The following is a 25,144-nucleotide window of genomic DNA, read 5'->3' on the forward strand; positions in this document are numbered from 1 at the left end:
TGGGATTCTCTAGGCAAGAATACTGGAGTGGGTTGCTATTTAGGGCTTATGGCCTGTAAAACTATAAGAGAACAAATTTCTCTTATTTTAAGATGTTAAGTTTGTGTTAATTTGTTATAGCAGTCACAGGAAACTAATACAGTCATCAAAGACAAGACAAGTTTGAGAAGTTGTCACAACCAAGAGTAGCCTAAGGAGTCATAACTACTTAAATGTAATATGATGTCTTGGATGGGATCCTGAAACAGAAAATGGATAGCAGGAAAACTGAGAATATCTGAATAAAGTACGGACTTTAGTTAATAATATTTATATTGGTTTGCTAATTTTGACAAGTGTCCCTTAGTAATAGGATATTAATAAGGGAAACAGCATGCAGGACACATGAGAACTCCACTGTCTTCACGACTTCTCTATATATCTAAAGCTGTCCTAAAATAAACAATGTATTTAAAAAGAAAGAAAAAGGAAGAGGCAACTTTCCAGGGAATACAATGAACCCAGTATGTTCTACTCCCAGAGCAAGTATTTCCTTACTGTTGTAATTGTGTGCTGGGGAAGTTTGCCTATTAACAGGACTCCTATTTCTTAAACCGAGCATGTAGTCACCTTGCTATTCAAGGCAGATGAGGCCCCTGGGGAAACAGACCTATCCAGCTACAGAGGGAATCAGTGCAAGTCACTCATTCTAAACAAAGTAGTCCTTTGGCTTTCTTATTGCTGTCCTTTTCTTCCTGAATAATTCAGTCTGGAAGTCATGAGACAGGACCTGGGAAGGTAGGTGTTTGTGCTAGGGCTTCTTGAAGAAATGGCTGATTCTAGGGCTACTGTAGAGAAAGAACATAACAAGATATGCTGGACACATCATCCTGTACCAGAAAGTAAGGAATTGCTCACAGAGTAAGGGGTTGTAACTAAAGGATACAGAAGTCACCTTCAAATGGCACTTGCTGGCTGATCTTGGAACACAATGAACATCAAAATAATAATCCTTATCAAATTATAGCCTATTGAATAAAATAGAAATTTGTAGTGGTGGAATAAATTAATGGGGAGAAGAAATGGAAATACAGAAATAGAAATTCTGAAAAACTGTGATTTTTTATTCCCCCAAAATTGCTGAAAATGTTCGTTCTCTCTTATGTTGCTAATTCAATACGTAATCACAAGTAAACCAACAATACATCTTTGTTCCATATTTGTCTAGTTTAAAATTAGCTAGATAATTTCTAGATAGCTAGAATCTGACAGCAGTACAGTTGTTACTGAGTGGCTGAGTTTTCCTAAAAACTTTAAATTGAAAACCTAAAACAATAAAAATAACTGCCTCCTTGGAGACCATGTGTTTAATAGTACCTTAAAATTGTAAACTGTAGTGCTTATGTTCTTTGGATGATTGAAGTACCTGGAATATAGTAGGCTTGATAACTAGTTGCTGTGAAATGAATGTTGAATAATCTAAAAAGATTGGAAAAGACTGGCATTAATTTCTCATTGAGAAAAAAGAAATGTCTTTCCCATATTATTCAGTTCTTGTTTTCTACTCAGTAGAGAATTTGGGATGTGATACAAATGAAAGGTACTCATGTTAATCTTGAATTGAAATTACACAGAGGGAAAAAAATCTAATCGTTAAATAGCAAGATCAATTTCATTTTCTTTGCCACAATTTTTAAAAAATGTAGCATGCAGCATAGCTGCAGTTCTCACTGCCCATTTTAAAAGAGACTTTTAAAATCTATTACCACTTAAAAACCTCTGTTACTAAGTCTATGATGCTGCCAGTGGCTGGTGGCAAACTAGAAAGTGATTGACATGGTATATTACCTAGTTTACTTTCTTAGGTCATAGGAGAAATCCTTTCCAGCTCATAGATTTTTTTTTTTTACATTGTTACATCCCTGTGGCTGCCAGGAAAATAGAAAATTCTACCTATTTATAGCAGAATTCCTTCTTTGCAACTGGTTTTCTTTTTCCTCAAGCCATCCTCCCCAGCCCAACTCAAAGTCAATATTATGAGAAGATTGGTATATCTGAGCTTGTAAGATCTGAAATCTCTCTGCAGTCAGTCCATCCAGGTAAACAAATATCTTGGTTATAGGAAATGACAGTAATGTCATGTAATAATTTCCTGTAGGAGCTGAAATATAGGAAAATGTGAAGCAGTATCACTGAGACTTTTGAGGTAAAAACGTAATGTATTTCTTCTTTATTTTCATCCAACCCTCAGATTTCATGTGCCTGCAGATTTTAAAGAGTTGCTGAGACATTGCACTAAGAGAATCCCCTATGAGAAATATTTTCACCTGCTTGACCGGGACTATTGACAGAGTGATTGATTTCCTCCAAGGAGAATGAGCTGTTATGTTAGCTGAAGTGACAAATGCTCTGGGGACATAGCATTCACAGATGTTAGTAACACATTCCTTTGCTATGTGGCTAACAGAAGTTTATAAGAGCATACATTTTTTATTGCAGCTTAGAGTGAGTTTGAAATTAGAATTTTTACTTCACTTACCATTTGAAGCAGTGGAAAATGTTGATTTTAAGTGCTTGTGTGAAATATGTGCTTTTTTCCTATGAATGGCAGAAGTACTTCTCCATAACATCCATCAAGTCAGATACTCCAAGGAGCATCCACATTCCGTGTGTATCCTGAGAATTTTAAGAGACACAAGTCATACTAAACTCTTTCAAATTCAATTTGATATCCTAACTGGTAATGACAGTGGAACATAGTCTAGACCTTTCAAATCTGCATTTTTTACAGCTGATTACTTCTGATTAAGTCCAATTTTGTCCATTTTAGACTAGGCTGTAATTTTGATCTTTGGTGTCAGAATATGACAATGATTGGTCTCCTGGCGCATTCTCTCTATGGCAATACCTGAGTGCACAGTACCTAGTACTTTAGGCCAAAGTTCAAAGTGTGTGTGTATGTAGATCCATTCCTCCCTCTCTTCCTCTCTTGCCCTCCCTGCATTCCTTCCTTTCTTACTTCCTTCCTTCCTCTTTTTATATTTTCTTCTTCCAATGACATTTATATTTTCCTTGTTTCCCAGTGGGTCATTTACACTTCCCTCTCCCCAACCCTCACCCTCCTTTTAATTTTTTCCATTTTTTTATTGTGCTAAAATACATTGAGCATAAAATATACTATCTTAACCATCTTATGTATACAGTTAGTATTAAGTACATTCATAATATTGATGAACCAGCACCATCATCCATCTCTGTAACTCTTTCCATGTTGTAAAGCTGAGACTCTTTACCCAGTAAATAATAACTCCCCATTCACCTTCCCTCACCCGGCCTCTGGCAACCATCTTTCCATTGCTTTCCAGTTCTGTATAACTGGAATCATACAGTATTTGTCTTTTTGTAACTGGCTTATTTTACTTAGAGGAATCTCTTCAAGATTTACGCATGTTGTAACATGTTGCAGAATACCCCTCCTTTTAAAGAATGAATGATATTCCATTGTATGTATATACCTCATTTTATTTATGCATTCACCTGTCAGTGGACGCTTAGATTGCCTTCTCATTTTTTTCTTTTATTAGTAGTGTTGCTATGAGTGAGTATACAAATATCTCTCAAGACCTTGCTTTCCATTTTTGGGGGTATGTACCCAGAAGAGGAATTGCTGGATAATATTCTATTTTAATTTTTATGGAACCATACTGTTTTCCACAGCAGCTCATATCATTTTCAGTTCCTACCAGTAGTGCCAAGGGTTCTATTTGCACCATATCCTCACCAGTACTTGTTACTTCCTATTTGTTTTTTCAATAGCAACCATCCTAATGAACGTGAGGTGGTGTCTTATTGTAGTTTTGATTGATTTTCATTTCCTAAATAAACAGTGGTGTTTAATTTCTCATGTGTGTAGTGGCCATTTATATACCTTTGGAGAAATGTATTCAAGTTCTTAGCCCATTTTTGAACCGAGTTGTTTGGTTTTGTTGTTATTGAGTTTTGAGAGTTCGCTATATATTCTGGAGATTAGTCCTTTATCAAGTACATGATATGCACATATGCAGATACTTTCTCCCACTCAGAGGGTTGTCTTTTAACCCTGTGGGTAGTGTTTTGATGCACAAAATTTAAAAATTTTCACAAAGTCCAATTTGTTTATTTTTCTTTTGGTTGCCTATGCCTTTGTTGTTATATCAAGAAATCACTGCAAGATCCAATGCTGCAAAGCCTCTGCCCTATCTTTTCTTCTATGAGTTTTATAGTTTTAGGTTTTACATTTAGATCTTTGGTCCATTTTGAGTTAATTTTTGTATATGGTGTTAGGTAAGGGTTGAACATCATTGTTTTGCATGGTGGATATCCAGTTTTACCAGCATCATTTGTTGAAAAGACTGTTGCTTCCCCATTGAATAGTCTTGGCACCCTTGTCAAAAATTGTTTGACCATTTATACAAAGGTTTATATTTATTGTGTTCCATTGGTCTTTTTGTCTTTTTTAATGCTAGTGCCATACTAGCATTGTCATAAATTTTAAAACCACGATGTATAAGTTCTCTAGCTTTGTTCTTCTTTATTCAAGATTGTTTTGGCTCTTCAGAGTCCCTTGAGATCTTGTATGAATTTTAGGATGACTTTTTCTATTTCTGCAAAAATATTATTTGAAATATTGATAGAGATTTCACTGAATCTATAGATTGCTTTGGGTAGAATGGACATCTTAACTAACTTTTCCAACCCATTAAGATGGGATGTGTTTCTATTTATTGAGTTATTCCTTATTTTCATTCAGTGATATTTTTTTGTAGTTTTCAGTGTACAGGTGTTTCATCTTTTTGGTTAATTCCTATTTTATCCCTTTTGATAATACCATAAATGGAATTGGTTCTGTGTTTTTCTTTTCATATTGTCCATTGTTAGTTTATAGAAATGCAATTGATTTTTTTTAATGTGTTGCCTTTTATTTCTTTCTCTTGCCTAAATTACTCTAAGTAGAACTTCCAGTACTGTGTTGAATAGAAGTGGCAAAAGCTGACATCCTTCATTTATTCCTGATCTTAGAGGAAAAACTTTCAGTATTTCACCATTTAGTATGTTGTTCCCTGTGAGTTTTTTTTGTATATAGCTTTTGTTATGTTGAGATTAATTTCCTTCTGTTTTTAATTTGTTGAGTGTTTTTATCAAGAAAGAATGTTGAATTTTGTCAACTCCTTTTTCTGCATTGATTAAGATCATATGTTTTTTTCCCTTCATTCTATTAATGAGCCTCCCACCCCATGGCTCAGCAGGTAAAGAATCCACATCAATCACTTGTCATATGTTGAATGGTCCTTGTGTTCTAGGAATAAATCTAACTTGGTCAAGATGTATCATCTGATTAATATGAATTTGGTTTGCTATTTTGTGGAGGATTTTTGTTTCAGTGTTCTTTTAAGAGAGATTGGTTGGAGAAGGAAATGGCAACCCACTCCAGTATTCTTGCCTGGGAAAGTCCATGAACAGAGGAGCCTGGGTGGGATGCAGTCCATGGGGTTACATGACTGAGCACGCGTGCATGAGGGTGGAGGGAGATGGGTTGGTAGCAATAAACTGGTAGAACTAAGAAAAAAAAAAGAGAGATTGGTTTGTCATTTTCTTTTTTGTAGTGTCTTTGTCTGGCTTTGGTGTTATGGTACTGCTGCCTTCATAGATGAAGTTAGTAAGTATTCCCTCTACTTTGATTTTTGGGAAAAGTTTGAAAAGGACTAGTATTAGTTCTTTTTTAAATGTTTGGTTGATTTCACCAGTGAAGCCATCAGGCATAAGGCTTTTCTTTGGGGAGAAATTTTAAATTACTGATTCAATTTCTTTACTGTAGGTCTACTCATATTTTCTATTTCTTTGTGATTCAGTCTTGGTAGGTTTTATGTTTCTAGGAATTTGTCCATTTCAGGTATGTTATCTAATTTGTTCACAGTACTTTTTTATAATCCCTTTTACTTCTGTAGGATTGGTACTAATGTCCCTACTTCCACCTCCCACCCCATGGCTCAGCAGATAAAGAAGCCACCTTCAATGCAGGAGACACAGGAGATGTCGGTTCAATTCCTGGGTCAGGAAGATCTCCTGGAGAAGGAAATGGAAACCCACTCCAGTATTCTTGTCTGGAAAATCCCATGGACAAAGGAGCCTTGTAGGCTACAGTCCATGAGGTCCCAAAGAGTCAGACATGACTGACGACTAACTACAGTGTCCCCACTTCCGTTTCTGATTTTAGTAATTTGAGTCTTCTCTCTTTTTTTCTTTGCTCATCTACCTAAATGTTTGTCAGTTTTATTGATCTTTTTAAAGAACTAGCTTTTGGGTTCATTGATTTTTCTTTTTTTTCTCTACTTCATTTATCTTCTGCTCTAACCTTTATTATTTCCTTCCTTCTGCTAGATTTAGTTTTAGTTCTTTTTTTTTTTAGTTAAGTTATGAAATTAAGTTGTTAATTTGAGATCTTTTCTGTTTTTAAATCTAAGCATTTATAGCTATAAAATTTCTCTGCATTCTATGAGTTTGGATATGCTGTGCTTTCATTTTCACTCATCTCTAAGGGTATTCTAATTTTCCATGTGATTTTTTTTCTTTGATCCATTGGTTGTTGAAGTGTGTGTTGTTTAATTTCCACAAATTTGTGGATTTTCCAGTTTTACTTTTGTTGTTGGTTTTTAACTTCACTTGTGGCCTAAAGTATGGTCTGTTCTGGAAAATGCCCAATATACACTTGAGAAGAATATGTATGTATATCCTGTTATCATTGGTTAGAGCATTTGGTATTTGTCTGTGAGATGTAGTTGGTTTATTGTGTTAAATCTTCTATTTCCTTACTTATCTTCTGTCTGGTTGCTCCTGTCCATTATTGTGAGTGGGATATTGAAATTTCCAACTATTATTATATAATTGTCTATTTCACCTTTCGATTTTGTCATTTTTTTCTTCATATATTTTGATGATCTGTCAATAGGTGTTTAACATTCATAATTGTATCTTTCCACTGTATTGAACCTTTTATTAAATATAATATCCTCTTTTTTAAGAGAAAATAGTATTTTTAAAAAAAGCAATGAATCTTTAAGTTAATATATTTCCTCCTCCATCTGTAAAGTTAGATATTTTAAATAGTTCCTCATGGTAAATGTATCACTTATAACTCTTATTTGTACAAACATTGACAAATAATTTATTGTTTATATCAAGTACTTCAAAATTCTTATTGGAGAAGTATTCACTGTTGAAGTTTTAGCTGATAAATGTATTTTTGCAGATAAAACAGGAAGAGAAACATTGTGTTTCTCCCTGTTTAAAAATAAGAATCAAAGTTGTTGAAACTGGGTGAATGTAAAACATAAGCTCATTCTCACTGTTCTAACATTTTGGTTTCTTATTAAAATAGATGTTCCTCCTGTAGACATAACTGTACAGTAAGAAGTCTGACCCACTGTTGGAATTTTTCAGCTCTGTTTATGACCTAATGATGCTTTATGCAGTGCTGTGCTGGAATTTAGTGGCCTACAATCTTGATGCAGGTTTTTTTTTTTTTTTTTGGTATTAAGATGAGTCAGTTTTCAGTATTAAATAATTCCTTGGTAACCTACACAGAGAATAGTTTCTGCTTAAATGAATCAGGAAATGGTAAGCCTTTAATAATAAGCTTAAGGTATTTGAATGTTTGAAAAGTGAGAGTTAATTAAACAGACTTGTCAGAAGATTGTATTTTTCTTCAAAGTAGCTGTTGTCTCCAAATCCAATAAAAGTGAAGATGCAACAGTTCTTACTATAATAGTCCAAGGAGACTTTATTGACTTGGAACTGTCGTTTTTCTCTTCTTCAATACTGACCACTGTTTTTTTGTTATGTTTATGCAATGCTTATTATAATGTAATGTTCTTTTATATGAGGAAATATACAACTTAATAAAAACCTGGAAAACAGGCCATTGAGGTTATAATTTATTAGAAATAGTTCTTACCACCAATGTTGCCTGTGTGTATGAGTTATAAGGTCACCTTGAGGGGTATTCTTTATAAGCTCAATCGGGGTTATTAAAGCCAGAGGAAAATTAATATTCAATGCTTCTACTGTTTTATGTCTCACTTGACTTGACTTAGAAGTGCTTTAGGACCTTGGCCTACTTTAGTACTATTCATTTGTTGGTAGTAATTATTAATTGATGCATTGGGATTTGATGTCATCTGTTCTTGTTAACTAGTTTATTTTGTTTTTCATATCCTGCTTTGTGTGTATTACAGAATTGCTTTGAGACACCCATTTTATTTTTATAAAGCCTTTTTTCTTTAACAGGTATAAATGTAAAGTACAGTTATTAGTTTACTTCCCTATAGTCATGAAAGAAGCAGGGCCAAGTCCATAATCTCATCTACCCTTGGACTAATGCCCAATATCCATACTAGATATTGATAGTGTTTAATTTTTAATCGGTACTATTGGTGTGCCAGATGGTATATCACTCTGCATATATTACATAAGAATTGTAAGTTTCCTCTCAAGACTTACCAGAACCGCTTTTATAATGCATATGTTTACAGTGTTTTATATATTTTAGTATGCATTCATATTATTTATATTTACTTTGTCCTCAGAACAGCCCTGGGAAATAAGCATTATTTTTTAGGTAAGCTGAGGTTCATCATGATTGAATATTTTGCTTGTACAGAAATTTAGTTCTCTTCTTGACTCCTTGTTAATCCTGTTTGGTTCCCTATGGAGAAAGCAATAATTGTAAAATATTTCATGATTGTAGATGTCAAGCTACTATAATACTAATAATCCCTTTTTGGTATAGCATTGGTTATTTTTAGAACACTTTTAATTATATTACTTAACAGAAAAAGAAAATTAGGAAAGCAGAGTTTGTGTTATGATACTTGGCCACTGTTTCCTTTATTAGACTCATTCGTTCATTAGATACAAAGAACCTATCTATGTGCCAGGTACTGGATTGGTTGCTAAAGTACAAAAATAATCTCTACCCTCAAGGAGATCAGGGTATTAAGACACTGTTGGATGACCCACCAGCCATGGAGAATGTGATATAAGCTGAGTTTGCTTAAGGTACTGAAACAAGCATTTGTTTTTCCTCTTAAAGAGGTAAAGGTGTGACTGACACTGTCCTTTTTCTTGCCTTGAATGCAGAGGTAATACCTACATGTACAGCAAACAACTTTGAAGCAACAAATCAACACAATTAATGGAGCAAAAGGAAAGAGCCTTGGTCTTTTTTTTTATATTGGAGTATAGTTAGTTTATAATCCACAATATATATTTTTAAAAACCGTTATACAACTTAATAGAAAAGTGAACAGACAACCCAATCAGAAAATGGGGAGAAGATCTGATTAGACATTTTTCCAAAGAAGATATTTGAATGGCCAAGTGCAGGGAAAGGTGCTCAACATCACTAATCATCAGGGAAATGCAAACCAAAACCATAGTAAAACATCACCCATACCTGTTGCTGCTGCTGCTGCTAAGTCGCTTCAGTTGTGTCCGACTCTGTGTGACCTCATAGACGGCAGCCCACCAGGGTACCCCGTCCCTGGGATTATCCAGGCAAGAACACTGGAGTGGGTTGCCATTTCCTTCTCCAATGCATGAAAGTGAAAAGTGAAAGTGAAGTTGTTCAGTCATGTCCGACTGATAGCGACCCCATGGACTGCAGCCTACCAGGCTCCTCCATCCATGGGATTCTCCACGCAAGAGTACCGCGTAGCCATTACCAAAACCCAAGAAATAGCAAGTGTTGGCAAGAACATTGAGAAAAGGTATCCATTATGCACTGCTGGAGGAAATTTCAATTAGGTAGTTATTATGGAAAACAGTATGGCGATTCCTCAAAAAATTAAAACTGGAACTATCATACAACCCAGCAGTTCCATTTCTTGGTGTTTATACAAAGGAAACAAAATCACTATTTTGAATATATATCTGCATCCCAATGTTCAATGCAACATCACTTACAACAGCCAAGACTGTTGTAATGGAAACAAGAGATCAAGAGATTTTTTTAAAAAGTGGCATGTATCCAATTAAATATTATTCATAACGGAAAGAAGGAAATCCTGTCATTTGTAACAATATGGTTGGATCTTCAGGGCATTATAGTAAGTGAAGTCAGACAAAGACAAATACCAATACTGTATGATCTCACTTACATGTGAAATTTGAAAAAAAATTCAAAAACAAAAAGATGAAACCAAAGCCATAGATACAGAGAGGAGATTGATGGTAGCCAGAAGCAGTGGGTGAAATGTGTAAAGGAAGTCAAAAGCTACAAATTTCCAGTTATAAAATAAATAACTCATGGGGATGTAATACACAGAATGGTGATTTAGTTAATATTACTTGATTTGAAAGTTGCTAAGAAAACAAAAGCCCAGGACCAGACGGCTTCACAGCTGAATTCTACCAAAAATTTAGAGAAGAGCTAACACCTATCCTACTCAAACTCTTCCAGAAAATTGCAGAAGATGGTAAACTTCCAAACTCATTCTATGAGGCCACCATCACCCTAATTCCAAAACCAGACAAAGATGCCAGAAAAAAAGAAAACTACAGGCCAATATCGCTGATGAACATAGATGCAAAAATCCTTAAAATTCTAGCAAACAGAATCCAACATCATATTAAAAAGATCATACATCATGACCAAGTGGGCTTTATCCCAGGAATGCAAGGTTTCTTTAACATCCGCAAATCAATCAATGTAATACACCACATTAACAAATTGAAAGATAAAAACCATATGACTATCTCAATAGATGAAGAAAAAGCCTTTGACAAAATTCAACATCCATTTATGATAAAAACCCTCCAGAAAGCAGGAATAGAAGGAACATACCTCAACATAATAAAAGCTATATATGACAAACCCACAGCAAACATTATCCTCAATGGTGAAAAATTGAAAGCATTTCCCCTAAAGTCAGGAACAAGGCAAGGATGCCCACTTTCACCACTACTATTCAACATAGTTTTGGAAGTTTTGGCCACAGCAATCAGAGCGGAAAAAGAAATAAAAGGAATACAGATAGGAAAAGAAGAAGTAAAACTCTCACTGTTTGCAGATGACATGATCCTCTACATAGAAAACCCTAAAGATTCTACCAGAAAATTACTAGAGCTAATCAATGAATATAGTAAAGTTGCAGGATATAAAATTAACACACAGAAATCCCTTGCATTCCTATACTCCAATAATGAGAAAACAGAAAGAGAAATTAAGGAAACAATACCATTCACCATTGCAACAAAAAGAATAAAATACTTAGGAATATATCTACCTAAAGAAACAAAAGACTTGTATATAGAAAACTATAAAACACTGATGAAAGAAATCAAAGAGGACACAAACAGATGGAGAAATATACTGTGTTCATGGATTGGAAGAATTAATATAGTGAAAATGAGTATACTACCCAAAGCAATCTATAGATTCAATGCAATCCCCATCAAGCTACCAATGGTATTTTTCACAGAACTAGAACAAATCATTTCACAATTTGTATGGAAATATAAGAAACCTCAAATAGCCAAAGCAATCTTGAGAAAGAAGAATGGAACTGGAGGAATCAACCTGCCTGACTTCAGGCTCTACTACAAAGCCACAGTCATCAAGACAGTATGGTATTGGCACAAAGATAGAAATATAGATCAATGGAACAAAATAGAAAGCCCAGAGATAAATCCACGCGCCTATGGACACCTTATCTTCGACAAAGGAGGCAAGAATATACAATGGAGAAAAGACAATCTCTTTAACAAGTGGTGCTGGGAAAACTGGTCAACCACTTGTAAAAGAATGAAACTAGAACACTTCCTAACACCATACACAAAAATAAACTCAAAATGGATTAAAGATCTAAATGTAAGACCAGAAACTATAAAACTCCTAGAGGAAAACATAGGCAAAACCCTCTCCGACATAAATCACAGCAGGATCCTCCATGACCCACCTCCCAGAATATTGGAAATAAAAGCAAAAATAAACAAATGGAACCTAATTAAAATTAAAAGCTTTTGCACAACAAAGGAAACTATAAGCAAGGTGAAAAGACAGCCTTCAGAATGGGAGAAAATAATAGCAAACAAAGCAACAGACAAACAATTAATCTCAAAAATATACAAGCAACTTCTGCAGCTGAATTCCAGAAAAGTAAATGACCCAATCAAAAAAGGGGCCAAAGAACTAAACAGACGTTTCTCCAAAGAAGACATACAGATGGCTAGCAAACACCTGAAAAGATGCTCAACATCACTCATTATTAGAGAAATGCAAATCAAAACCACAATGAGGTACCATTTCACACCAGTCAGAATGGCTGCTATCCAAAAGTCTACAAGCAATAAATGCTGGAGAGGATGTGGAGAAAAGGGAACCCTCTTACACTGTTGGTGGGAATGCAAACTAGTACAGCCACTATGGAGAACAGTGTGGAGATTCCTTAAAAGACTGGGAATAGAACTGCCATATGACCCAGCAATCCCACTGCTGGGCATACACACCGAGGAAACCAGAATTGAAAGAGACGCGTGTACCCCAATGTTGATCGCAGCACTGTTTACAATAGCCAGGACATGGAAGCAACCTAGATGTCCATCAGCAGACGAATGGATAAGGAAGCTGTGGTACATATACACAAAGGAATATTACTCAGCCATTAAAAAAATACATTTGAATCGGTTCTATTGAGATGGCTGAAACTGGAGCCCATAATACAGAGTGAAGTAAGCCAGAAAGAAAAACATCAATACAGTATACTAATGCATATATATGGAATTTGAAAAATGGTAATGATAACCCTATATGCGAGACAGAATAAGAGACACAGATGCATAGAACAGTCTTATGGACTCTGAGGGAGAAGGTGAGGGTAGGACGTTCTGGGAGAATAGCATTGAAACATGTATATTATCATATGTGAAACAGAACACCATTCCATGTTCGATGCATGAGACAAATGCTCAGGGCTGGGGCAATGGGATGACCCAGAGGGATGAGATGGGGAGGGAGGAGGGAGGGGGGTCCAGGAAGGGGAACACATGTAGACCCATGGCTGATTCATGTCAATGTATGGCAAAAACTACTACAATATTGTAAAGTAATTCAGTTCAGTTCAGTCGCTCAGTCGTGTCCGACTCTCTGCGACCCCATGAATTGCAGCACACCAGGCCTCTCTGTCCATCACCAACTCCCAGAGTCTACCCACGCCCATGTTCATCGAGTCGGTGATGCCATCCAACCATCTCATCCTCTGTCGTCCCCTTCTCCTCCCGCCCCCAATCCTACCCAGCATTAGGGTCTTTTCTAATGAGTCAACCCTTCGCGTGAGGTGGCCAAAGTATTGGAGCTTCAGCTTCAACATCGGACCTTCCAATGAACACCCAGGATTGTTCTCTTTTAGGATGGATTGATTGGATCTCCTTGCAGTCCAAGGGACTCTCAAGAGTCTTCTCCAACACCACAGTTCAAAAGCATCAATTCTGCGGCGCTCAGCTTTCTTCATCGTCCAACTCTCAAATCCATACATGACCACTGGAAAAACCATAGCCTTGACTAGACGGACTTTTGTTGGCAAAGTAATGTCTCTGCTTTTAAACATGCTATCTAGGTTGGTCATAACCTTCCTTCCAAGGAGTAAGCGTCTTTTAATTTCATGGCTGCAGTCACCATCAGCAGTGATTCTGGAGCCCAAAAAAATAAAGTCTTACACTGTTTCCACTGTTTCCCCATCTATTTCCCATGGAGTGATGGGACCAGATGCCATGATCTTAGTTTTCTGAATGTTGAGCTTTAAGCCAACTTTTTCACTGTCCTCCTTCACCTTCATCAAGAGGCTCTTTAGTTCTTCACTTTCTGCCATAAGGGTGGTGTCATCCGCATATCTGAGGTTATTGATATTTCTCCTGGCAATCTTGATTCCAGCTTGTGTTTCTTCTAGCCCAGTGTTTCTCATGATGTACTCTGCATATAAGTTAAATAAGCAGGGTGACAATATACAGCCTTGACAGACTCCTTTTCCTATTTGGAACCAGTCTGTTGTTCCATGTCCAGTTCTAACTGTTGCTTCCTGACCTGCATACAGGTTTCTCAAGAGACAGGTCAGATGGTCTGGTATTCCCATCTCTTTCAGAATTTTCCACAGTTTATTGTGATCCACACAGTCAAAGGCTTTGGCATAGTCAATAAAGCAGAAATAGATGTTTTTCTGGAACTCTCTTGCTTTTTCGATGATCCAGCGGATATTGGCAATTTGATCTCTGGTTCCTCTGCCTTTTCTAAAACCAGCTTGAACATCTGGAAGTTCACGGTTCACGTATTGCTGAAGCCTGGCTTGGAGAATTTTGAGCATTACTTTACTAGCATGTGAGATGAGTGCAATTGTGCGGTAGTTTGAGCATTCTTTGGCATTGCCTTTCTTTGGGATTGGAACGAAAACTGACCTTTTCCAGTCCTGTGGCCACTGCTGAGTTTTCCAAATTTGCTGGCATATTGAGTGCAGCACTTTCACAGCATCACCTTTGAGGATTTCAAATAGCTCAACTGGAATTCCATCACCTCCACTAGCTTTGTTCGTAGTGATGCTTTCTAAGGCCCACTTGACTTCACATTCCAGGATGTCTGGCTCTAGGTGAGTGATCACACCATCGTGATTATCTGGGTCGTGAAGATCTTTTTTGTACAGTTCTTCTGTGTATTCTTGCCACCTCTTCTTAATATCTTAGCCCCCAACTAAAATAAATAAATTTATTTGAAAAAAAAAACAGAAAAAAAAAATATTTAAAGAGTATTAAAAAAAAAAAAGTTGCTAAGAGATTTTTTTTTTTAACCAGTTATCTTTTATTGGGTGTTAATTCTCCATTAGTCTATGAAAGGATTTGGGGTGCCCAGCAGGTATCATGGTCAGGAATGCAGTGTGCCTTCTTGGGTGGAACTCTCTTGGTTGCTTTTGTTTAAGAGCCTTGTAAGAACAGCCACAGTAGAAAGGCACATAAGCTGCCAGCACCATAGAAAGACCAGTGATACTCCCATTCTTCATGTTGAAATACTTGTTGTAATATCAGTAATAACCTCTTTGAAAGATTCCAGCAATGCCTTTAGGGATAAAATCTCGCATTATTATCCAGCTTGGCAGCTCCCTTAATTTGACATCTAGGGGTTTCTTCTCATTTAGTGCTACAACTGACGCCATCTTGGAGTCCTGGCTGTCTGCTCCAGTAAGAACTCCTGTGTTGAGCAAGGTTTAAGGTGCACACAACAAAAGGCCTTTCCACGTTCTTCATAGGCTTTCTCACCACTATGAATTCTCTGATGCAGAAAAAGAGATGAATGTTTCCCAGATACAAATGTTTTTCTGTCATTGATTATTTTATAACTTGAATCCAATTCTGTATTCCAGCTTCTTGTTTCTTCCCCCATAACCATCGAGGGGTATTTTCTTTGCTCCAATAACACAATTATGTCTGGTTTAGAAATGGAATGGCCCAATGAGGCCAAGTTACTATAGTTCTCCATCATCCCATCTTGGTATGGTTTCTTCTGAAGAGGGTCAAATTCCCACTCATGAGGAAAGAACTGTGTAACCACATCCCTAAATGTTATTGGCCCATGGGCTATGGTTTTAAACCTACAAGAGCTGATCAGTCCTCAAAATTCCTTTACCAGAAAAAAAACAGAGTCCAGGAAACCCAGACTGTCCCTCACAGACTCAGGCTGCCTCTGACACAGTTGTTTGCATGGCAACCTACTAGTTTCTTGCTTAGATGGATGCTATTCACAAGCCATTGGCATCAAGGAGCAGGAAAAAAACCCTAAGTGAAAGTCACCTGTTCCACTGTAGGAAGTGCCATCTCAGAGCCTTGGTCTTTGATGAACATCTTGAGCCTCTGTACCAACCCTTGACTACCTATCTCTAGACTTCTTATGTGGGGGAAAAATCAGTGCTCTATTTGTTTAAGTCACACATAAGTCAAGTTTTCAATTGTTCAGTCCCTAAGTCATGTCCAACTCTTTGTGATCCCATAGATGGTGGCATGCCAGGCTCCTCAGTCCTTCACTATCTTGTGGAGTTTGCTCAGGTTCATGCCCATTGAGTTGGTGCTGCTATCTAACCATCTCATCCTCTGCTGCCCCTTCTCCTTTTGCCTTCCATCTTTCCCAGCATCAGGGTCTTTTCCATTGCGTCAGCTCTTCACATCAGGTGGCCAAAGGATTTGAGCTTCAGCTTCAGAATCATCCTTCCAATGAATATTCAGCATTGATTTCCTTTGGGATTGACCTCTTTGCAGACCAAGGGACTCTCAAGAATCTTCTCTAGCCTCACAGTTCGAAAGCATCAATTCTTTGGCACTCAGCCTGCTTTATGGTCCAACTCTCACATCTTTTCATGACTACTGGAAAAACCATAACTTTCAACGTATGGACCTTTGTCAGAAGGTGATGTCTCTGGTTTTTAATATGCTATCTAGCCTTGTCATAGCTTTCCGTCCAAGGAGCAAGTGTCTTCTAATTTCTATTCACTTACAAACAAATTCACTCCTTCCCTCCCTCCCTTTCCTCTTCTTCTCTCTCTCTTCCCTCCTCCTCTCCCCAACTCTCACATTTTATTTTTTAACTTTCCTTTAATGGATGTTTAACACGTACACTACAGTACACAGTGATACAATGAATTCCCATCACCACCCAGCTATAATAGTCGTCAATATTTGACTAACCTTGTAAATTCTCACACTTTCTCTGTTAATAATTAGAACTGAAGGAATTCTGTAACAAAAGTATGTGAAAATACTGTGGAAGCACAGACAAGACTGACTAACTTGGCCGGAGGTGGAGGGAGAGGCTTATCAGGAGAGACTTCACATAGGAAGTAACATCAGCAGAAAACTTAAGGGCAATTCTAAAATGGAAGAAAGAGGATTGCTAGTAAAATTTAGAGCATTATAAAGGGCCTTTATGATACAGTCAAATAATGGGAAATAAATTGATATGGCTAGAATATAGAGTTTATTAGAGAAGAGTGTCAGTATGTGAGTCTAAAAGGATGATTTGGTGCCAAGTCATAAAAAACCATACCTACCATACCAAGAATTCTCAAGCTTATCTTACAGGTACAGGGAAATGAAGAGTATAATTAGGTTTGGAAAAATAACACTGACAGTAATATCACCTGTGATTCTGGGGTAGAAAATAGAGGAGACAGTAACTTACCAATGGTCCAAATGATAGAAAGGGCTTCCGTGGTGACTCAGACGGTAAAGAATCCATCTGCATTGAGGAAGACCTGGGTTCGATCCCTAGGTTGGGAAGACTCCCTGGAGGAAGATATGGGAACCCACTCCAGTATTCTTCCTTGGAGAATCCCATGGACAGAGGAGCCTGGCAGGTTACAGTTCATGGGGTCACATGGAGTCAGACACAACTGAGCAACTAAATACAACAAATGATAGGCATTTAGTGATAATTGTAGTGGATTTGGGCAGGGAAGATAACTTTACAAGGTATTTCAGAGGAAGAATTAACATGATTTGCTCCCTGGATAGGATGTGGTAAAGAAGAGTCAAAGTCATCATGACTTGAGGAGATAAGATGGTGCCATTATTGGAGAAGTAATATAGCAGAAGGTGGCTTCCAAGCAAAGTGCAGAGGGTGAGCTTGGTCTTTGAAGTCTGAAGTGCTGATAGAACGTTCAGGTGGAGGTATCCAGGGGGCCCAAAGGAAATATAGGCCTGGACCTTAGGAAAGTTTCAAACCAGAGAGTCCCATAACTTGTCTTTTCTGCCACATATGTCATTTGTCACATGTTCATATGTGTGTATGTTTACACACACATATATGTAGATCTATATCCACATTTGATCCTCATTATTCATGGATTCCATATTTTCAAACTTATCTACTTGCTAAGATTTATTTAAACTCCCAAATCAATATTTGGGCTGCCTTCACAACCATTTGCAGATGTAGGCAGAGTGGCAAAAAAAATTGAAATGCCTAATGTTTACATTCTCAGCTGAGGTTGACATCTTGCCCTCTTGTTTCAACTCTCATACTATAAAGAAGCATCTTTTTTGCCATCTCCTTTGTGCCATGTTTTTCACATTTTTAATGCTTTCTTGGTGGGTGATTTCACTGATTAACCTGGCCTCTGGGTTTTGTGTGGAAGTACTGTGTAGTGTGCCTAAGCACAAGAAGGTTGTGATGTTACTAATGGTGAAAATATGTGTGTTAGATAAGCTTTGTTCAGTCATGAGCTACACTCTTGGCTGTGAGTTCGATTTTAATGAATCAACAGTATATATTAAATAAAGTATCTCTAAACAGACATACACAATAAAAGAAGTTACATATTGATAGGTTGATAAAATGTTGTAAGCAGAGGCTTGTAGAAACTTAACCCTGTTTTCCATTTCCTAGAAGCAATGAAAGTATAGCATTCACCAGTTCAGTGTTTGCAAAAACTTTATAGAATATAACTACTGCACATAGCAAGAATCAACTGTGTGTGTGTAAATCTGCTACTCTTTTATGAATAATCCTTGCATGTGTACAGTTCAGATATTAGTCCCAATTTGTGCTTGAGATTATGATCCCAAGAAATATATATCCTCTTTTCTTGTTAAAAAAATAAATCCGTATCAGACAAAAACAGTTTGCTTTTGCAGATGGATGATTCCATATTCCGTCAGCCAATAGGTTTTCATAAAATGGAATATTGCAGAAACATAGGTGACACTGACTGACAGAATCTAAATGATCATCTACAGCACACTTGGGCATAATATGTTTGTCAACATCATATTGGTAGGCTGCCAGTTTCTTTTATAGTGATGCTTTCTCTTTAGCAAACCAGCAACATTTTCAGTCCCTATTCTCTTAGAGAAATTTATTTTTACAGTGGTATTCATGTGTGTGGGGATTTCATAATCCAAGACTAGTGTTTGTGCATTCATGTCTGTCAATTTGCTTGAATACAACAGCCCAAAAGAATTTTTTAACCTTTCATTCATGAATGTTAGTTCATATCAGTAAGGGTGTTTTAAAATGACAGGTATGATGTGAGAGTGAGAATCATCCATATCTGCTGATATAACATCAGTGTTATGTTGCAAATTCACATTCACCTTTGTGTCTCTCTTTTTAAATTGTCTGCAAAGCTGAAAGCAGAGAATTCGCATTTACAGTCAAGGACAAGAAAACATACAACTCCATGCAAATGAATTTTAAGCTCCAAAGTACTTCTGTGCTTGTTTACATAAATCTGTTTTCTAATCACCTTTCCTCTTGGTATAGAAGATGTGCCTGGGGTTGTTATTACCTTATACAGATATACTGTCAAGTATATAAAATAACCAATCAGATGTCCACTTTGAGATGCTTCAGTTTAGGGTGGCTGGTTTACTTGTTCTATTTGTTCTTCTAATGTGATCCTCTTCTGACTGTTGTGTGGTTTTTCTAGTTATTGTATTAGGGTGAGTCTTACCTGTTTTTACTGCAAGCAGTAGATTTTGTGTAGTGAAGTACAGTTCAGAAATAACAGCATTTCTTTCTCTTCTTATTCTTGGTAGATAACCTTAGTTTTTACTCTTTATATGAGTCTACCTCATACCTCTGTTCTTCTGTATTATAACTAGTGTATTTAAGTTTCAGGATTGATATTCTTGAATTCTGCATTCAGAAAGCAGGGTATTTACAGTTGAATTCCTCTGTGAATTGATGCTGAGTTTTCTATATTTTCATTTTCCACTGGTGATTTGGAGCAACCTAATGTTCCAATATTAATGATTGTTTAAGGAGATTGACTAGCCCTTGAACTAACTGAAAGAAAGTCTGTGTTACCTTGTTCCAATTTCAGTGAACTATTGTGCTATATAGAGATATGTTATAATTTCAGGATTTTATGTAGAGTTCTTCAGTACATGGTAACTAAGTGGGAGTACCTTCTCAGACTCATAAAAATGCAAGAGATTAACTAAAAGATGAAAATATCTTTCTCAATATCTCCCTAATTGATGTACAGGGTAGTATCTTTAAATGGCCATTAAATCATATAGTTCCAGAGAAAACTGTTTAAAAATCTTTGGTGATGTATTGGTTGTGTCTCTAAATCATTTTATATTGATGGCTACATTCGTGAGTTTATATTAGCTGTTTATTATCCTCCAGTCTTTTCTTACATGTGTCTCCTCTAAATGTGTCCATTTCCATCCCTATTTTATTCACTCAAATACTTTAATTTCTTTTCTTCAACAATCTGTGAACAATCTCCTTGTATCCCCAGATCAAGACTTTTTTCTAAAGAAGCACTGAAAACTATCTAGTTGCCCTTCTCACTGGCTTTGTATGTATAAATTATTTGCTGTTTGTTGTTAGTTTGCTTAGTTTCAGTTCAGTTTAACAAAAATCTCCTGAGTGCTTGTTGTGATGATGTGTGAGCTTAGTAGGGTAGGAAAGTGTACTCTGGAGGCTTCCCAGAGAAGGTGATCCTGGACCTGAATCTGGAAGAACAAGTAAGAATTTCCTATTCATGGAAGGAACATAAGTTTATATTGGCTAAGAGAACAGCATGAAGTTTGACAAGTAGTTCAGTATGGCTGTAGTGTGATGAAGTGGGAGATAGGAAATGAAGATGAAGAGATAGGCGTGAGCCAAGTCATGGAGGGCTTTATGTGTCATACGTGGGCATTTGTTTTGTGGTTGAACTTGGATTTTATCCTTATCCTGTGAATAATAGCTTTTGAAGAGTTTGACATACTCGTGGTGTGGCAGGATTTTCATTTTAGAGTGATCATTTTGATGGGAGTATGGTAAATGACTTTGAGAGAGGGTAAGAGTGCATGCATAGAAGAGAGTAAACCAGATAGATTACTGATTCAGTCATATTGAGAGACAATGCCCTGGATTTGGATACCATTAATAGAGGTGAAGTTGAGGACATAGACATGAAAAGTGTTTAGAGTAGAAATGAATCAGACATTTAAAGTAATTGGTGAAATGTGAGATTACTGTCAGAGTTTGATTTGAGTGTCTAAGTGGCTGTGGTGCTGTTAATAACCATAGCAGGGAATTTAAAGAAGGAATAGATATTAGGAAAAGTTTTTGATGTATTGTACCTATAGTACTTTCAAGTGGAAGCATATAGAAAGCAGAATATAGGCATCTGATGCTCAGATGAAAGGTTAGGATTAGAGATATTCATGTGGGGATCCTTTCAGTCCTGGTTGGAGCACAGAGAATGTGGGTAGATATGAAGTAGGCAAAAAGCTGAGCCCTAAGGGGAAAGGAATGGAGAAGAAAACGGCAACCCGCTCCAGTATTTTTGCCTGGAAAATCCCATGGACAGAGGAGCCTGGCAGGCTACAATCCAAAGGGTTGCAAAGAGTCGGAATGACTGAGCAACTAAACAAGAAAGGGAAAAGGGAAAGAGGAACCCAAGGCAGAAACTGAGCAGGGAAAAGCTGTGTCTTTGCTTGAAAAGAGAACACAGGAGGACAGCTTTATCCTTTTGTATCCTTGGTAAAACCTTGAATAATATAGTATAGATACTTTGTAAATGTTTGCTAGTTATTTTATTTAGCTGTAAAGCATCTCATTTACTTTGAGATTTTATTTTATATTGTACCCAATTCCATGACTTGACAAGAAATATTTTAAAATTTGTATCATTTCATGAGCACTTACTGTGTACCTTGCTTCTGCTGCTGTCCTGTGCTCAGTCGTATCCAACTCTTTGCGACCCCATGGACTGTAGCCCAACTATAATGCCAGGCTCCTCTGTCCATGGGATTTTTCAGGCAAGAATCCTGGAGTAGGTTGTCATTTCCTCCTCCAGGGGATATACCTAGGCACTGTGTTAAATACTTAATACATGTTATCAGATTTTATCCTTCAAATAATCCTGCAAGTGTAGGTTTTATTGTTTTTCCATTTTGTTTTGAAGAACCTGCGAATAAGAAAGATTTAGTGCCTTTGTCAACTTTTTCACGTGTCATGTAACTCCAAATTTCATTTTCTTAACCGTCAATGATGATCTATTATGTGTTTAGGCCAAAAGACCATTTGAAAGTCTCCTATTCTGGTTCCATTGTGATAATTATTCTGACCCAAAGGCACTGATTTATACTAAATTCTGCCCTGTCAGTCTTATGTAGATTAGTATGGTAGTTGGACATGTCATTGTTCCTGAGTGCAATACGGCTTTACCTAATTCTTTTTATTTTTCTGGGGCACTATTTCCTTATTAGTATTAGCAGTTTGCATTAGATGACTGCTAAATTGCTTAAGGTTGTAAAATCCTTTAAGTCCATTATTTTGAAAAATTCAAAAACAGAGGTTGCTTAGCATCTACTAACAGATTTTAGAGATCTACAGGATAATTACTGGGTTTCATGACTCAACTAAAATTATATGTAAAATATGATGCATGTATGTGCCTTTTTCTGGGCATGCAATTCGTAGCTTTCATCAGATTCTTATGGTTGTGTATAATACCTCACCACTCACCCTTCACTCAAAAGATTAAGACATATAGCTCTAGAAGCATCTCTGCGTAATGCTTTGTGCAATCCTATTCTAGATCTACAGGATAATTACTGGGTTTCATGACTCAACTAAAATTATATGTAAAATATGATGCATGTATGTGCCTTTTTCTGGGCATGCAATTCGTAGCTTTCATCAGATTCTTATGGTTGTGTATAATACCTCACCACTCACCCTTCACTCAAAAGATTAAGACATATAGCTCTAGAAGCATCTCTGCGTAATGCTTTGTGCAATCCTATTCTGACTAGTTAAGTCCTCTTTAACAAAGTATTGTTATTCATTGAAAGTAATGTTTGAGGTAAGGTTACTTTTTTTAAGGGCTTCCCAAGTGGCTCAGACAGTAAAGAATCTGCCCATGCTGTTTAAACCTATAGTATTTTCTAAAGTAAAACACCTCTTGCATATTTTATCTATTAAAAAAAAGTCCATTAAATAGAATGAGTATTGTGGTAAGCACTGCCTTATGGTAAATTTTAAAATGCTCAATTTTAAAGTATGAGTCAAATGACCTTCACTAACACACATTTCCCACGTTGCATCATCCTGTAGGAAAAGAATACTTGAGGCCCATTCCTAAGGAAAGAAAAGAAAGCAATGACATAATGCCTAGAGTTGGTGCCAGTTAAATTAGGTTTGTACTTTTTCTTTTCTTAATGTAACACATTTATTCTAATCTTGAGTCTCTCTCTCTTTTCAGTCTCTTGCCTTATTCTAGCAGCAGATCTTATAATTTTGAACTCTGCCTTAGTATGGAAGAGACAGAGATTAATAAGACATGCCCCTTTCTAGGTATTTGTCACATCTGTGAATATGAACAACAGAATGATAAAAAGCTAGATAAAAGTCACATTTCCAGATAAGAAGCTTGAGAGGTCTGGTAAGTAGCTCAAGGTAAAAATCTAGTAGGTAGTCAGACTGGAATTCAAACTCAGATTTGTTGACTCCAAACCCCATTTGCCTTCCATTTTGTCACACTGCTCCTCATTTTATTTAGGTTTAGTTGTACAACTGCTTGTAACTGAAGTGGAGGGACCAGGACCCCATATATTTAATTCAATAAATATTTCTGATAAAGTAAAAGGAGAGGAAACATTCTCTATTCCCCTAAAGTTTAGGAAATTAGAGAAGGAAAATAATATTTGTACAGCACTTAGTATGTGCCAGGTACTGATATAGGGTCTTCACATGAGCTAGATCATTTAACATGAGCTAATTCAGAATAGCCAGGTGACATACTTGGTATTATCTCTGTTTTAAAGAAAAAGGAAGAGGCTGAAGCTCAGAGAAATAAATTGCCCTGAATCACATAGCTAGTAAGTAACAAAAGCAGAATTGAAACTCTTTATTGTGAAAGGTTAGGTAGGGTTTACGTCATACCTATGGACTTAAAAACTGAATGTCACACAAATCAAGTGAATAGCTGGACAGTTTGATCTAAGCTCCTTTTGCGATTTGTGTCATTTGTCGGTTCAGTTCAGTTCAGTCACTCAGTCATGTCTGACTCTTTGCACCCCATGGACTGCAGCACGCCAGGCTTCCCTGTCCATCACCAGTTCCTGGACCTTGCTGAAACTCATGTCCATCGAGTCGGTGATGCCATCCAACGATCTCATCCTCTGTTGTCTCCTTCTCCTGCCTATAATCTTTCCCAGCATCAGGGTCTTTTCTAATGAGTCAGCTCTTTGCATCAGGTGGCCAAAGTATAGGAGCTTCAGCTTCAGCGTCAGTCCTTCCAATGAATATTCAGGACTGATTTTCTTTAGGATGGACTGGTTTGATCTCCTTGATCAAACTCTCAAGAGTCTTCTCCAACACCACAGTTTAAAAGCATCAATTCTTCAGTGCTCAACTTTCTTTATCATCTAGCTCTCACATCCACACATGACTACTGCAAAAACTGTAGCTTTGACTATATAGGCCTTTGTTGGCAAAGTAATGTCTCTGCTTTTTAATAAGCTGTCCAGGTTGGTCATAGCTTTTCTTCCAAGGAGCAAGTGTCTTTTAACTTCATGACTGCAGTCACTATCTACAGTGATTTTGGAGCCCAAGAAAATAAGGTCTCTAGCTGTTTCCATTGTTTCCCCATCTCTTTGCCATGAAGTGATGAGAACAGATGCCATGATTTTCGTTTTTTGAATGTTGAGTTTTAAGCCAGGTTTTTCACTCTCTTCTCACTTTCTTCAAGAGGCTCTTTAGTTCCTCTTCGCTTTCTCCCATAAGAGTGGTGTCATCTGCATATCTGAGGTTATTGATATTTCTCCTGGCCAAAAAAACATAAGTGTCATTTGTAAACATTCTTAATTGGACTGTTAACAGTTAAATCATCTTCACCAAAGTAATATTTACATTTTCTTAATAAGCTTTCCATTTTAATTTTCCATTCCAGTTTGTAAAGGTAGTTGTCTAAACTGGTGAAGACAGTTTAAATTCACAAAACAGTGAACAGCATCACACGATAGAAGGGATTTTGAGGTTAAGAGTCAGGTCTGTGTCCTTCCTGCTCCCAACTTTCCTACTGACTTGTGTTATCTACCAGTCTCTTCGTCTACTTTTGGACTCGTTTTGTGAGATGAGAGGGTTGAGTTA

The 25,144-nt window shown here is 36.9% G+C and overlaps 1 protein-coding gene and 1 pseudogene across 13 annotated transcripts in view; one reads left to right on the plus strand and one right to left on the minus strand.

Annotated features, from left to right (window-relative positions):
- Nucleotides 1-25,144, plus strand: part of PEAK1 (pseudopodium enriched atypical kinase 1) — a 315,488-nt gene that overhangs the window by 119,371 nt on the left and 170,973 nt on the right. For 2 of the 13 annotated variants that reach the window (XM_081549530.1, XM_081549528.1), the window contains one exon: nucleotides 23,108-23,189. The exons of 10 other annotated variants lie outside the window; for them this stretch is intronic. The gene's annotated coding sequence lies outside the window, so the exon portion shown is untranslated. Of the gene's footprint in view, nucleotides 1-2,230; nucleotides 2,412-23,107; nucleotides 23,190-25,144 lie in introns of all 13 variants that reach the window. One more of the 13 variants, XM_081549532.1, reaches the window with a different exon arrangement.
- Nucleotides 14,868-15,209, minus strand: LOC145528599 (ATP synthase F(0) complex subunit f, mitochondrial pseudogene; annotated as a pseudogene).

This window comes from Giraffa tippelskirchi, chromosome 12 (genome assembly GCF_054371585.1).
Source record: "Giraffa tippelskirchi isolate mGirTip1 chromosome 12, T2T-mGirTip1v1.2.pri, whole genome shotgun sequence".
Lineage (NCBI taxonomy): Eukaryota > Metazoa > Chordata > Mammalia > Artiodactyla > Giraffidae > Giraffa > Giraffa tippelskirchi.